Below are 15,109 nucleotides of genomic sequence, written 5' to 3'. Positions count from 1 at the left end.
AGGACTGCGGACCTTTTACGTGTTCACGACCTTGAGTACAGGTATAGACGGCGGACTATGAACGTACTCCCGGTAGACTGAGTTTAGTGATTGTAGATATGTATGTATGTATGGTAGTAAGTATGTATGTAGAACAGAAGGGTAACTAGTTAAGTATGGATATGTATCTTCGGATATGTATGTATGTGTATGTATTGTATGGCGTCCGATTAACTAGAACTCACTCAGCGTAGCTGACTTTTAGTATGCACGCAGGTGAGTAGAATGAGACAGCTAGCTTGAGCGGGCACATGGTGGGCTAATAGGAGACTGGCATCTGAAGACTCAAGATGTTTTAATGTAATTGACGTTTATTTTGAAAGACAAGAATGTTTAATTAAGGCAAGTTTTGGATTGCTGTAACGTTTCATGAAAGTTTTTATATTCCGCGAAAGTTTTAATGAACTTTGATTTGTAAGAACTGTGTTTATGAGTAAATCCGACGCTAAAGTAAGGCTACCGGGTTCGGGGCCTTACATATAACGAATGTAGGGCATTCGCCTTATGTAATGTATAACGAATGAGTTGTCTCATTCGTTAGTTCTTCATGTAACGAATGACTCATTCATTAAGGTCGTCTTAACGAATTAGTTCATCCCCTATATATACCTGTAAGATATTCAGTTAATGAAATAGTTCTTATCATTCACTCTCAAGCGTCGTTACTCTGTCCAAATTCACTCTCAACACACACAACACACACACATAACGTAATCCGACTAATTGTATACATAATCGACGAATAACACGATGTCATCATAAGATCTGGATCCTCTCAGGCTCGTTCAAGTGCTATCAGAGCCATGTGATCTGATCTTCGTACTATTTCATTGATTAATTGAGTTTATTCATCTTGTATTGGATCAATTTCAGTATGAATTGACATAAATTGATTTCGTTTACGTTTCAGATAAACAGAGTGTTCGTTTAATTTTAATTAAATTGAGATTAGATTTGCTTGTAAGGTAATTGAGTTGGATATGGATATTTGAGGTTGGATTAAGGTGAATTAGCTAAGTGATTAATTCAATTGATAGTCAATTGAAGTTTGAATCGGATATTAATGGCGATGGGTTTTTCGGAGAATTGAGGTCCGGATTGATGTAGTTTTGGTTACAGATTGACTTAGTGATGTTCGGATTAGTGTCACGGATCGCTTGATATAAGTTTCAGTGATTCCAGACAAGTTTGGATTAAGTTTGAATGTTTGAATGCTTGAAGATATGAGTTCTGATTCGTTACTGGATGAATACTGATTCGTTACTCTATAACTGATCATTCGCTAATCCTATTCGCTATTCATTGGCCATTTTCATTCACTTAAACCACATTCGATATTTAGCCATCCTTCGTGAAACACATTCGCTAAATCCCATTCGTTATGGATTCGTTAAGATTGATTGATTTGTTAAACTTTCGTTAACCACATTCGCTAAACCTCATATTCGTACTTCACATTCGTTATTCACAATTGTTACTATTCACATTCGCTTTAATCATTAACGAATATCATTCATTCGTTACTCGTTGTACCTCACATTCATTATTGTTCTGATTCGTTTGAACAGTAACCATAACTTTTAAGTGTTGACAAGTTTAGTCCTCTAAGTTTCAAAATTGTTATCTTATAGCTTCTCAGAATGCTTCGTACTATGCATTAGCATCCCAAAATTCTTTAATGCCACAAATGCTGATGATGGACAACGAGATTGGTAGTCACAACAAGTGTCCTAAACTTCTGAAACTATCAGATTTTGCTAGGTGGGAAGCGAGGTTTCGTGCTCATTTGGGGTCGGTACATCCAAGCAGTGTACGATTTCTAGATGTTATTTATGCAGCGCCTCTGGTAGGTAGTGAAAATCTGGGTTGGACTCCAAAGGAATTTAAGCATTATGAAGCACTAGAACTGAAATATTTTGAAAGTGAGACAAAGGCTTATTCGACTCTCATAATGGCTTTACCTGAGCAAATCTTTCACCATATAGCACTATTAAGATTTGTGCATCTTTGTTCACAACTCTGTAGAGAAGAAGCTTGGGAAATACGCTCCAGAGTAATAAGACTCCCGTAAAATTTTAGTTTATAAATTTTATTTTAATGTAGAATGAAACTGTGGAGGAAATGATTAATCGATTTAGTCATCTTGTTGTGGAAATGTTGTTAGTGCATAATGTCAGTAGTTCATAGTCTTGTGTCTGTAATCGAGTCTGTAATGTTAATTATGTTTTATATATGTCTTAAGCGAAGTTACTGACAAGTTCGCTGTTTAGGCGAACTTGTTAGTCAAGCGAAGTTATGGACAACTTCGCCTGAACATGCCAGGCGAAGTTGTCGTGTATTTATATACCTAGGTTACGGCTTGGTTCGAGTCGAGTTCCAGTTAGTTGTTCGTGTTAGTTTGTTCGAGTTGTTACGAGAGCTGTAACGTGTGTCTGTAATAGTGATATCGTATCACGTGTTTGAGTTATTATATAACGTGTGTTCGTTTCGTGTGTTCGTGTGATTCGTGTTCTATACTCGTAACGATCTACGCAGGGATTCCGCACCTGAGTAGATCGAGATATCTCGTGCGATCCATCCAGGGAACCTACAATTGGTATCAGAGCATTTGCTCGATTGTGTGGTTCGGGATATTCACGTGGGTGTAGAAATCGTCCCGTTTCGACTATTCGCGGGACGTGTTTTCTGTGTTTTTGAGTCAATCTTACCTCCTACCACCGTATTCAAGCCTTTGCACCGTCAAAAACTTCGTAAAATCCAGATTTCAGATCTGCAAAAACGTCCGTGTTCATCAGGCGAAGTTGCCGTCAGGATACGTAGGGTTTCGGCGAAGATATAAGGTTAAGCGAAGTTATCCACAACTTCGCCTACCTTCTCAAGTTCGCCTAACTCAGCGAAGTTCTCTACAACTCCGCCTACCTCCTAAGTTCGCTTACCTTAAGCGAAGTTAATCATCAGCGAAGTTCTTCTGCGAAGTTAAGACTAAAGCGAAGTTATCCGTAACTTCGCCTACAGTGCTTTAAAAAAAAAAAAAAATTTATTTTTCGGGTTTCTTACTTTTCGGGAAAGATGTCGTCGATTAACATCTCTGAGTTAGTAAATATGGAAGTTGAAGCAGGGTCAGCTACTAAGGCCCCAAGATTGCTGAAGGGAACCGATTTCGTTGCATGGAAGGATCGGTTCATACAATACGTCAAATACCAGGATGCGAAGATGTGGGTATGCATCCAGGATGGTTATATTCCACCAGTTATGGAGTATGAAGGTCGTGATCAAATCAAAAAGTATAGCAAAATGGAAGAAGAAGAGAAAAAGATGTATGAGGCCGAGAGCAAGGCTCATGCTGCTATTACTATGGCTCTTCCACAAGAGATCCTTCATACGTTTAGAAAGTATACGTCAGCAAGAGAGCTTTGAGAAGCTCTTGAGAACAGATTTGAAGGGAATGTAGGAATCCGTGCTTCAAAGATAAAATTGCTCAAAACCCAGTTCTCAGTCTTCAAGTATTTGAAGAATGAATCTTTAGATGATATTATCACTCGATATTACCATCTGATGACTGAATTGAGCAACTATTCAATTTCCTACCGAGAAGAAGAAATAGTTGAGAAGCTTCTAGATGCTCTCCCACCAAAATGGGAGATGTACACTGTGCTGATGAGGGAAGACAAAGACTTTCCCACATATGATTTAGAAACGGCAGTCAACAAGCTCAGAACCTTTGAGCTTAACATGGTTAGAAAGGAGACACCTACGGATCAAGTACAAGATCCAGGTATGTATGGAGCTAAAGTCAACACTAGCTCAGGATCGAAGACTGAATCTGCTGCCTACTACTCGAAGGGAGAGTCGGGCGCAAACTCATCACATGAGGGGCATGTGTCAGTCAACACAAATGGTGATGTTTGCTATGTAGCAGGTGGATCGAGTGGTTCTCAACCCCAGGTAAGCAAGAGTAGTTACTCTCCAAGTATTCCCAGCAACAACTACTCTAAGATGCCTATGAGTGTCAAATCTGCTGAAGAGCAGTTTGGTCTCTATGCTTCTTTCATTGCTTCCTATGAGAACTACATTCAGGGGAAGATTGTTGATCCAGCTATGTTGGATGAAGACTATGACCAGATTGATGCTGATGATATGGAAGAAATGGATCTACAATGGCAGATGGCCATGATCGTGAGAAGAGTGAAAAGGTTTATGAATAAGACCGGAAGAAAGTTTGTCGGTGGAAGGCCAGGGTTCGACAAGACGAAGATAAGATGCTACAATTGTCAGCAAAACGGTCACTTTGCAAAGGAATGCAGGAATGAGCGTGTGGAACGAAGTCAGGGAAGGTCTACACGGCATAATGAGGGTAGAAAAGATTATAGTGCCATGATGTCCAGAGAAGATGGTGAATACAACTGGAACCTGCATTCTAAAGAAACTTATGAACAGGCAAATTTGGCGAAGGTTGAAACTGAAGAAAGTGAGAAGGTTACCGGAGAAGAAAAAGCTTTCATGGCAGATGTTAAAGACCAGCTCTCCGAGGTATGTTCTAAACCTACATGTTCTAAATGTGAAAACTTGTCTGAGCAATTAGCAACTATAACCGATCAGTATGTTAGGTTGGATGCTGAATTTAAAACCCTAAAAGAAGATCATCATTTTACAAAAGCAAGAGAAAATAGCTATAAAGTCAAAATAAAAGCTTGTGAAAAAGATGTTAAAAGTCTAAAAACAAAACTTGCTGAAAAAATTGAAGTGATTGATTTAAGCTATGAAGTTTTTGAAGAAAAAACCAAACTAATTGCTGATAGAGAAAAACAGATTGCTGATCACCAGGTAAAAGTGGTGGAACTGAATAGAAAACTAGAGCAGTTCAGAAATTCCTCTGCTATTCTTGATCACCTTGTTAGTGATCAAGGTTCCTCTGCTAAGAGAGGAGGAATCGGTTATCATGAGGTTCCACCACCTTATAATCACAATTACACTTTTAACCCTAGTGTTCAGAAATCTGTTGACTTTGAGGTTGCTCAGACAGTACCAGTTAAAGTAACTTGTATAGAACCAAATGTTAGTGGAGGCGAAACAAGTTCTCCTGTTTCAAGTGTTAAAATTTCTGATCCAAGTCCAGTCTCATCGGATTCGGATAAGTCATCCGAGTCTGGTAAGGCAAAAGAGGAGGTGGTATTACCCAATGGTGGAGAGAAACATAAGACGAATAAAAAGAGTACTCCACTAAACCCGTACGTCCCACCATATGTGAGACGAACGGGCGGTAATAAAGCCTCGACATCTAAAACACCGGTTGATAAAAAAGTTGAGCATAGGTGTTGTTTTAGGTGTAATCAATTAGGACATCTTGTTGCAGATTGCCCTCTGAAGCAGCGATTCAGGGGTGTAAGGCCTACTAAAACTGAGAATAAGCCTAATAGTAATTATCATGCTGCTAAAAATGAAAACCATTCAAAATTCAAAAATGTGACTAATTCAGGTTTTCATAGAAACAAATCTCAGTTTTACACTGCTAATAACCAAACCACAAGCTATAATTCTTTCAATTCACAAAGGTTTGGAAGGCCTCACAATCAATCTTCAAGGAGATATCCTAATAGGACTTACATGAATTATCCAGTGACTAACTTTGGAGAGCCAAAGTTTGGGATGTATAGATCCAAGACCAATTGGTCTTGGGTCCCTAAATTCTAATCTTTTGCTTTATTGTGCAGGAACAGTTGAACAGGGCTGCCAACAATCTTTGGGTTGTGGATAGCGGCTGTTCCCGGCACATGACGGGTAACAAATACTTGTTACACGATTTGAAACCTGTTCAAGGAGGGAGAGTGAGCTTTGCCGGTGAAAGTGGAGGAAAGATTACAGGAATGGGAACGGTGTCGAACGGAAAGATGACATTGGAGAAAGTTAACTTTGTGGAAGAATTGAAGCACAATCTGCTGAGTGTGTCGCAGATCTGTGATAAGGAGTACACCGTTCATTTTACAAAGAATGAGGCGATTGTGTTGCAACCTGGTTTTCAGATACCAGAGGAGTGGATTGTGATGAAGGCTCCACGTGAAAGGAATACGTACATTTTGGATATGAGGTCGACTGAAATGGCCACGGAAGAATCATGCCTTATGACAAAAGCGAACGAATCGGAGTCCGAATTGTGGCATAGGAGAATGGGGCACATTCATCTTCGGAAGATGAACCACATTGTCAAGAATGGACTTGTGCTGGGCGTTCCCTTGAAAAGGTTCAATTTTGAAGACAAATGTCTACCGTGCAAGAAGGGAAAGCAGCACAAGAAATCCCATCTCACCAAGAAAGTCAATTCAATTTCAGTACCCTAGAATTGCTTCACATGGATCTCTTCGGTCCCGTGAATGCAAAAAGTCTGGGAGGTACTTCTTGTTGCTTGGTGATCACTGATGATTACTCACGATATTCGTGGGTATATTTCCTGAAATCAAAAGATGAAACGACTCAGATGGTGAAGAATTTGATTACCAAAGTTGAGAACGTTATGGATAAAAGGGTTAAGTTCATCAGAAGTGACAATGGAACGGAGTTCAAGAATTTTGAAATGGAGATCTTGTTGGTGCATAGATGTCAGTAGTTCATATGTATAAAGTCTGTAATCGAGTTTGTAATATTGTTTATGTAATTGTTTGTGTAACAGCGAAGTTGTTGACAAGTTCGCTTAGGCGAACTTGTTAACCAAGCGAAGTTGTTGACAAGTTCGCCTAGGCGAACTTGTTCAACGAGCGAAGTTATTGACAACTTCGCCTGAGGCGAAGTTGTCGTGTATTTAAGTAACCTACGGGTTACTGTTTCAGTGTTGGTCATTTTAGGGTTTTGGTTGATCGAGTTCAGTTACGTGTGAGTCTATTGACGTGAGTCTGTAAGCATCTCGGTTTGAGTTATCAATATAACGTGTGGTTGTTCGTATTGTGTGTACGTGTGTTCGTGAGCTAATATTCTACGTCCGTAACGATCTACACAGGGATTCCGCATCTGTGTATATCGGGATATCTCGTGTGATCCGTCCAGGGAACCTACAATTGGTATCAGAGCGTTTGCTCGATTGTGTGGTTCGGGATATTCACGCGGGTGTAGAATTCGTTCCATTTCGGGTGTTACCGGGACGAGTTTGTGGTGTTTTTGCTCATTCTAGCTTCCTACCAGTGTGTTTAAGCCTTCAAATCGTCAAAATCGTCGTTAAAATCCGTTTTTCAGATCTGCAGAAAGTTCAAGTTCGTCAGGCGAAGTTGTTGTTCATCAGGCGAAGTCGCCGTCAGGATTCGTAGGGTTTCAGCGAAGATATAAGGAGAAGCAAAGTTATTCATAACTTCGCCTACCTCCTCAACTTCGCCTAACTCAGCGAAGTTCTTCTCAAGTTCGCCTCGTTCAGCGAAGTTCTCTTCAAGTTCGCTTACTTTCTAAGTTCGCTTATCCTAAGCGAAGTTATTCTCAACTTCGCCCATTTACGCGAATTTACGAAGGATCCAGCGAAGTTATTACTTAAGCGAAGTTATACTTAACTTCGCCTACAGTACTGTTTCGAAGAAATTTTTCTAACTTCGCCCATTTCAGAATTTTTCAGGTTTCTTAGTCTTCAAGAAGGATGTCGTCAATCAACATTTCAGAGCTTGTCAAGATGGAAGTTGAAGCGGGGTCAGCCACAAAGGCCCCAAGATTGCTAAAAGGAACCGACTTTGTTGCGTGGAAGGATCGGTTCATACAGTATGTTAAGTACCAGGATGCAAAAATGTGGGTATGCATCCAAGATGGATATATTCCACCAATCATGCAGTATGAGGGTCGAGACCAAATAAAGAAATACAATAAAATGGAAGAGGAGGAGAAGAAGATGTACGAAGCCGAAAGCAAGGCTCATGCTGCAATCACAATGGCTCTTCCGCAGGAGATCCTCCATACATTCAGAAAGTATACATCGGCTAGAGAGCTTTGGGAAGCTCTTGAGAGCAGATTCGAAGGAAATGTAGGCATTCGGGCCTCAAAGATAAAGCTGCTTAAAACTCAATTTTCAGTCTTTAAGTACTTAAAGAACGAATCTCTTGATGATATTATCACTCGATATTATCATCTCATGACTGAATTGAGTAACTACTCCATTTCCTACCGAGAAGAAGAGATTGTAGAAAAACTTCTCGATGCTCTCCCACCAAAATGGGAGATGTATACTGTATTAATGAGGGAAGACAAGGACTTCTCTACTTATGATCTTGAAACCGCTGTCAACAAGCTCAGAACTTTTGAGCTTAATATGGTGAGGAAAGAAACATCTATGGATCAGGTTCAAGATCCAAGCATGTATGGTGCGAAAATGAACTCCAATACAAGTTCAAAAACTGACTCTGCCGCCTACTACTCGAAAGGTGAGTCGGGTGCCAATTCTTCACAGGAGGGGCATGTGTCAGTAAATTCAAATGGGGATGTTTGCTTTGTTGCGGGTGGATCAAGTGGTACTCAACAGACAGCAAGCCAGAGTGGTGGATCTTCAAGTTCCTCAAGCAATAATTACTCAAAGATGCCAATGAGCGTCAAATCTGCTGAAGAGCAGTTTGGCCTCTATGCTTCATTTATTGCTTCATACGAAAACTATATTCAAGGAAAGGTAGTTGATCCGGCAATGCTAGATGAAGACTATGACCAGATCGATGCTGATGATCTGGAGGAGATGGATTTACAATGGCAGATGGCCATGATAGTGAGGCGAGTGAAGAAGTTCATGAGGAAGACGGGGAGAAAGTTTGTTGGTGGCAGGCCAGGGTTCGACAAGTCCAAGGTAAGGTGCTATAACTGTCAACAAAACGGGCACTTTGCCAAAGATTGCAGAAACGAGAGAGTTGAGCGTGGTCAGGTCCGATCCCCACAGCACACTGGAAGTACTAAAGAAGTCAATGCCATGCTGTCCAGAGAAGCAGGTGAATACAACTGGAACCTGCATTTGAATGAAAATAATGAACAGGCAAATATGGCTAAGGTTGAGAATGAAGAACGTGAGAGGACTACCGGAGAAGAGAAAGCTACTGGTAAGGAAAAAGCTTTCATGGCAGATAACAATGATCAAATCTCCGAGGTAAGTTCTAAATCTTGTTGTACTAAATGTGAGAATTTGTCTGAGCAACTTGCTACCATAACTGATCAGTATGTTCGTTTAGATGCTGAATTTAAAACTCTTAAAGAAGATCATCACTTTACGAAAGCAAGAGAAAAAAGTTACAAAGTTAAAATAAAAGCATGTGAAAAAGATGTTAAAAGCTTAAAAACTAAACTTGCTGAGAAAATTGAAGTTATTGATCTTAGTTATGAGGTTTTAGAAGAAAAGACTAAACTGATTGCTGAACGTGAAAAGCAGATTGCTGACCACCAGGTGAAAGTGGTGGAACTGAACCGAAAACTGGAGCAGTTCCGAAATTCCTCAGCTATTCTTGATCACCTTGTTAGTGATCAAGGTACCTCTACAAAGAGAGGAGGAATTGGTTATCACGAGGTTCCACCACCGTATAACCACAATTACACTTTTAACCCTAGTGTACAGAAATCTGCTGATTTTGAAGTTCCTCAGACAGTTCCTATCAAGGTTACAAGTAAAGAACCAAGTGTTAGTAGTGTTAGTAGTGGCGAAACGAGTTCGCCTGTTTCAAGTGTAAATATTTCTGTTACGAGTCCAGTCTCATCGGATTCGGATAAGTTGTCCGAATCGGGTAAGACAAAAGAGAAGGGAGTGTTACCCACTGGTGGAGATAAAGATAAAACTTCTAAAAAGAGTACTCCACTCAACCCATACGTCCCACCTTATGTGAGACGAACGGCTGGTAACACTGCCTCTACATCCAAAACAACATTTGAAAAGAAAATGGATTATAGGTGTTGTTTTCGGTGTAATAAGGTAGGACATCTTGTTGCAGATTGTCCTCTGACGCCGAAATTCAGAGGTGGGAGGCCTATTAAAACTGAGCATAAGTCTACTGGTAATTTTAATACTGTTAAAAATGAAAACCCTTTAAAGTTTCAAAATGTAACTAATTCAGGTTTTCACAGAAACAAACCTCAGTTTTACAATGCTAATCACCAAACCGTAAGATATAATACTTTCAATACACATAGGTTTGGAAGGCCTCACATTCAATCTCCAATGAGATTTCCTACTAGGACTGACAGGAATTATTCAAATGCTAACCTCGGAAAGCAGAAGTACGGGATGTATAGATCCAAGACCAATTGGTCTTGGGTCCCTAGATTCTAATCATTTGCTTTATTGTGCAGGAACAGTTGAACAGGGCTGCCCACAGTCTTTGGATTGTAGATAGCGGCTGTTCCCGGCACATGACGGGCAACAAATACTTGTTGCACGACTTAAAACCTGTTCAGGGAGCCAGAGTTAGTTTTGCTGGTGAAAGTGGAGGAAGAATTACTGGGAAAGGAACGGTGTCCAATGGGAAGATGACACTTGAGAATGTAAATTTTGTGGAAGAGCTGAAGCACAATCTGCTGAGTGTGTCGCAGATTTGTGATAAGGAGTATACTGTTCACTTCACGAAGAATGAGGCGATCGTGTTGAAGCCTGGTTTTCAGATACCATAAGAGTGGATAGTGATGACAGCTCCACGTGATACAAATATATGGCAGCAAGTTCAACTTCGCAATCTCAACGTGCGAAGCTGAATATATGGCAGCATCCAACTGCTGTTCTCAGGTTTTGTGGATTCAGCAACAATTGCGCAACTATGGTCTGAATTTCTTACTCACTCCTATTTTAATTGATAACACTGATGCCATCTCAGTAATTAACAATCCCGTGAAGCATAGTAAAACTAAACATATTGACATTCGTCATCACTTCATACGGGATTGTGCTGAGAAGAAACTGATCAAGGTCGAAAAGGTCGATACGCTGGAAAATTTCGCTGATTTATTTACAAAAGCGTTTGATAAATCCAGATTTCAAAACCTAATTGAGCTGAACGGGATGATCAATCCCGAGTAACCATGTTTTTGTGTTTATTTAAAAAAAAAAAAAAAAAAAAAAAAAAAAAAAAAAATTCACAATTGCTTAAAATTAGTCGGTTACCTCAGATTGATGGACATATCCTCGGATATGTTTTGGTCCTCGTTTCTACTTAGAGAATGAGGGTCGCCATTAACCAGATGACTGAAAGTGACCGGGGCGGTTATGATGTGTTTTCTTTCTGTCGCTGAAAATTAGTCGGTCATACATAGTTAGAAGGACACATACTTGTATGTGGTCGGTCCAGTTGATCCATTGGATCTTCAGGATTGCCGTTTACCTGAAGACTTTGACGTGATCGGGGTGACTGAAGTCAAAAATTTTTTTAGGGAAATGAAATTACTTTTCAATTCTAATACTTCGTAAGAAGTTCTTTGCTATGCTTAACAGAAAATTGATCCAACCGTGGAAAATGATGTATATACTAACTTTGTGTGCTTAACTGGTGAAGTTATTAGGCTTAAAAGGCTTTAGGACAATCATTGTATGTCATGGTAACTTTTTATGGTGCGTAAAAGTAGATGTGATACAAATTAAAGTTTACTTGATTTTATGTGGAAACTCCTTAAGAGTTTTGCGTGTCTTCATGTATATCTTTCCGAATGATAGGCAGAAAAGTGATTACCCAGTCATACACGAGCCCGTAAGTGTTCTGATTCCCGTGAAGAAAGCGTTTCAAGACACTAAAGTTATTACGTTTTTGTACTTAGATAGCTTTATGATTTTTTAACTGGTTACTTAGAATTGATCATGTCGTTTATTTCTTAAAGGAAAGTTTTAAAGAGCTAATTCAAATTGTTCAAAATTATAAGAAATGATCAAGACTATTCAACGCCTAGTGGAAGCAAATCAACTGCAGGCATCCCTCCTGGCTGAGCACGGGAAAATAATAGATGCCTTGAAGGTGTTCTTGGCATCTCAGGGGGAGATGAGCTGTAGAGGAGATGAGTTGAGGACCAAGCGTAGAGAAGACCGAGACGATGATCCCAATGCACCGGAAGGTGCAGGTGGTGAGCTGCCAAGAACCTCACAAGCTCTTGGGGCTTCCACAGCTGAGGGGGAGTCTACCGAAGCGGCTGGTGGTGATGATGTAGTGATGGTGGAGGATGACGTGATCGATGCGCTGAAGGAACTTGATGATGACATGTTCAGCGACGATGTATTATTTGATGAAGATGTTCTGCCAAACAGTGAGATTGAAAAGATTGGTGCAGAAATTATGGTTGAAAATGTGATAGAGGAAGGAGAGATTGTTGATGAAAATGTCGAGCACGAGATCCCTGAGGTTGAGAAAGCCGATGTGAGGGCTGAGATGGATGAGACTACTGAGTGGGAGGAGCAGCCTAGGTGGAAGGAAGGCTGTGCTCATTGGTTTATCAAGACCAAGAAGCCTGCTGTTCCAGCCATGTTCAAGAAAAGCTATAACATTAAAGGCTATGCTGAGGCGAAGAAGGGAATCATCTGTTGGATTTATGATGAACAGATCAAGTTATTTGTGGTAAAACGTTATGATGGCATTCAATACTTCAAGAGAATGTTGAGATCTTTCAACACGTTGCCGGAATGCGAGGTGAAAGATTTGGGCAGATTGGGCCTGATAAACAGAAGTGACAACAATATGGCAAGAATGATTGAGAAGATTGTGTGGAAAGAAGGCGTAAAAGAAAAGAAGTTTGAACTATTAACGCCACAGAAGGGAAAGCTCGTGGAGGATACAGAGAGGGGATTGAGAGCAGATGGCAAGCCATGGATGGTGATGAAGTACAAGCCGATCCGATGCGTCAAGGAGGTTCCAATGAAGAATATGCCTCAAGATGTGTTGAAGAATCTAAAATGGTGGTACGTTGATTGCCAGACTGCTGAAGCCGTGATGGAAGACGAAGATGAACAAGAAGTGCTGAGGGTGTATGACCCGATGCATCTTGTTAACTTATCGAAAGCTGATTTGCAAGCGTTGAACGAAAAGAAGATATTCTATATTCCTGCTTGGAAGGATGAAGCAAGGAAATATCAGCGAGTAGTCACGGTGTGTGTTAGAGAAAGAGTGCACGCATGAAGATACAGGATTACAAGACAAGAGCTGAAAGATCGAGATATGAAGCTACTGCCAAGGTGGAGTCTGTTGGTGCATAGATGTCAGTAGTTCATATGTATAAAGTCTGTAATCGAGTCTGTAATATTGTTTATGTAATTGTTTGTGTAACAGCGAAGTTGTTGACAAGTTCGCTTAGGCGAACTTGTTAACCAAGCGAAGTTGTTGACAAGTTCGCCTAGGCGAACTTGTTCAACGAGCGAAGTTATTGACAACTTCGCCTGAGGCGAAGTTGTCGTGTATTTAAGTAACCTACGGGTTACTGTTTCAGTGTTGGTCATTTTAGGGTTTTGGATGATCGAGTTCAGTTACGTGTGAGTCTATTGACGTGAGACTGTAAGCATCTCGGTTTGAGTTATCAATATAACGTGTGGTTGTTCGTATTGTGTGTACGTGTGTTCATGAGCTAATATTCTACGTCCGTAACGATCTACACAGGGATTCCGCACCTGTGTATATCGGGATATCTCGTGTGATCCGTCCAGGGAACCTACAGATCTTCTGCCTTCAGAAAGGGATTGAACACCAGTACAGCACTCCGTATACACCGCAACAGAATGGAGTGGCTGAAAGGAAGAACAGAACGTTAATTAAAGGAGCCAGAACAATGCTGGCTGATTCGAAGCTTCCTGTGGTGTTTTGGGCTGAAGCTGTTGCTACAGCCTGCTATGTTCTGAATAGAGTCTTAACTGTTAAAAGACTTGGTAAAACGTGTTATGAGCTTATGCATGGGAGGAAGCCCAACTTGAGTGGTCTTGAACCATTCGGGTCCCCTTGTTCGATTTTAAAGACAAATTCTAAATTTGGTGAAGTAGCCGATGAAGGAATCTTAGTCGGTTATGTTGTTGGGACTCCCAACAGACGTGTCTTTAATACATCGACCAGCAAGGTTGAGGTGGTGTGTAACACCGATATCACAAGTTACCAACCGCCAAAACCAAGCAACGGACCTGCTGAGTTTTTCGACTATGTTAAACTTTTTAAGTCTTTTAACATACCGTATTTGGTTATTGCTGAAGAAGAAGAGAGAGTTGCTACGAAGATGATCCTTGATGAGGAAGAAAATCTATTGCAAAGACAGCTGATCGATAAATGTCAACCTTCCTCATCAAATGATATCGATACCCCAGATGCCTCGACTGAAGAAGAATTTTTCAATCCGTTTCACTCTCAGCAAGAAACAACAATTGACGAGCTCTCTTCTAACTTGGAAGACAATTTGCATGTCGGTTCTGTTCCGACCACGAGAATTCATAAAGATCACCCTTTGGAGAATGTAATTGGTGATGTGTCCTCCGGTGTACAAACAAGACGTCGCTTGAATGAGCACACCTGTGTTTACACAAGCATTAAGGAGACAGGCATAATCAACGAATGCTTGTACACCTGCTTTATCAGCCAGATTGAACCGAAGAATTATCAAATGGCTCTCAAGGACAGCTCGTGGGTCGAAGCCATGCAAGAAGAGTTGGCTCAGTTCAAGAAAATGGAAGTTTGGACTTTGGTTGAAAAACCAAAGAATGTGCATGCGATAGGCACAAAATGGGTGTTTAAGTGCAAGAGAGATGAGAAAGGGATTATTATAAGAAACAAGGCGAGGCTAGTCGTTAAAGGTTTTAATCAACAAGAGGGGATTGATTATAATGAAGTGTTCGCTCCTGTGGCAAGATTGGAAGCCATTAGATTGTTTTTGGCATTTGCTGCTTATAAAAAGATGAAGGTTTTTCAGTTGGACGTAAAGAGTGCATTCCTAAATGGGAAAGTTGATGAGGTTGTGTATGTTGAGCAACCTCCGGGTTTTCCTGACCCAGACTTTCCAGACCATGTGTACAAATTAAGAAAGGCGTTGTATGGACTACATCAGGCACCTCGTGCCTGGTACTCAACTTTATCAGATTACTTGCTTGAAAATGGGTTTGAAAGAGGAAAGATTGATAGCACACTGTTCTTCAAGAGAG

Source organism: Bidens hawaiensis, unplaced genomic scaffold (genome assembly GCF_021521415.1).
Source record: "Bidens hawaiensis isolate Kalapana, Puna unplaced genomic scaffold, B.hawaiensis_p1.1 tig00003739_1, whole genome shotgun sequence".
Taxonomy (NCBI): domain Eukaryota; kingdom Viridiplantae; phylum Streptophyta; class Magnoliopsida; order Asterales; family Asteraceae; genus Bidens; species Bidens hawaiensis.
Note: the sequence above shows the minus strand (reverse complement) of the source record.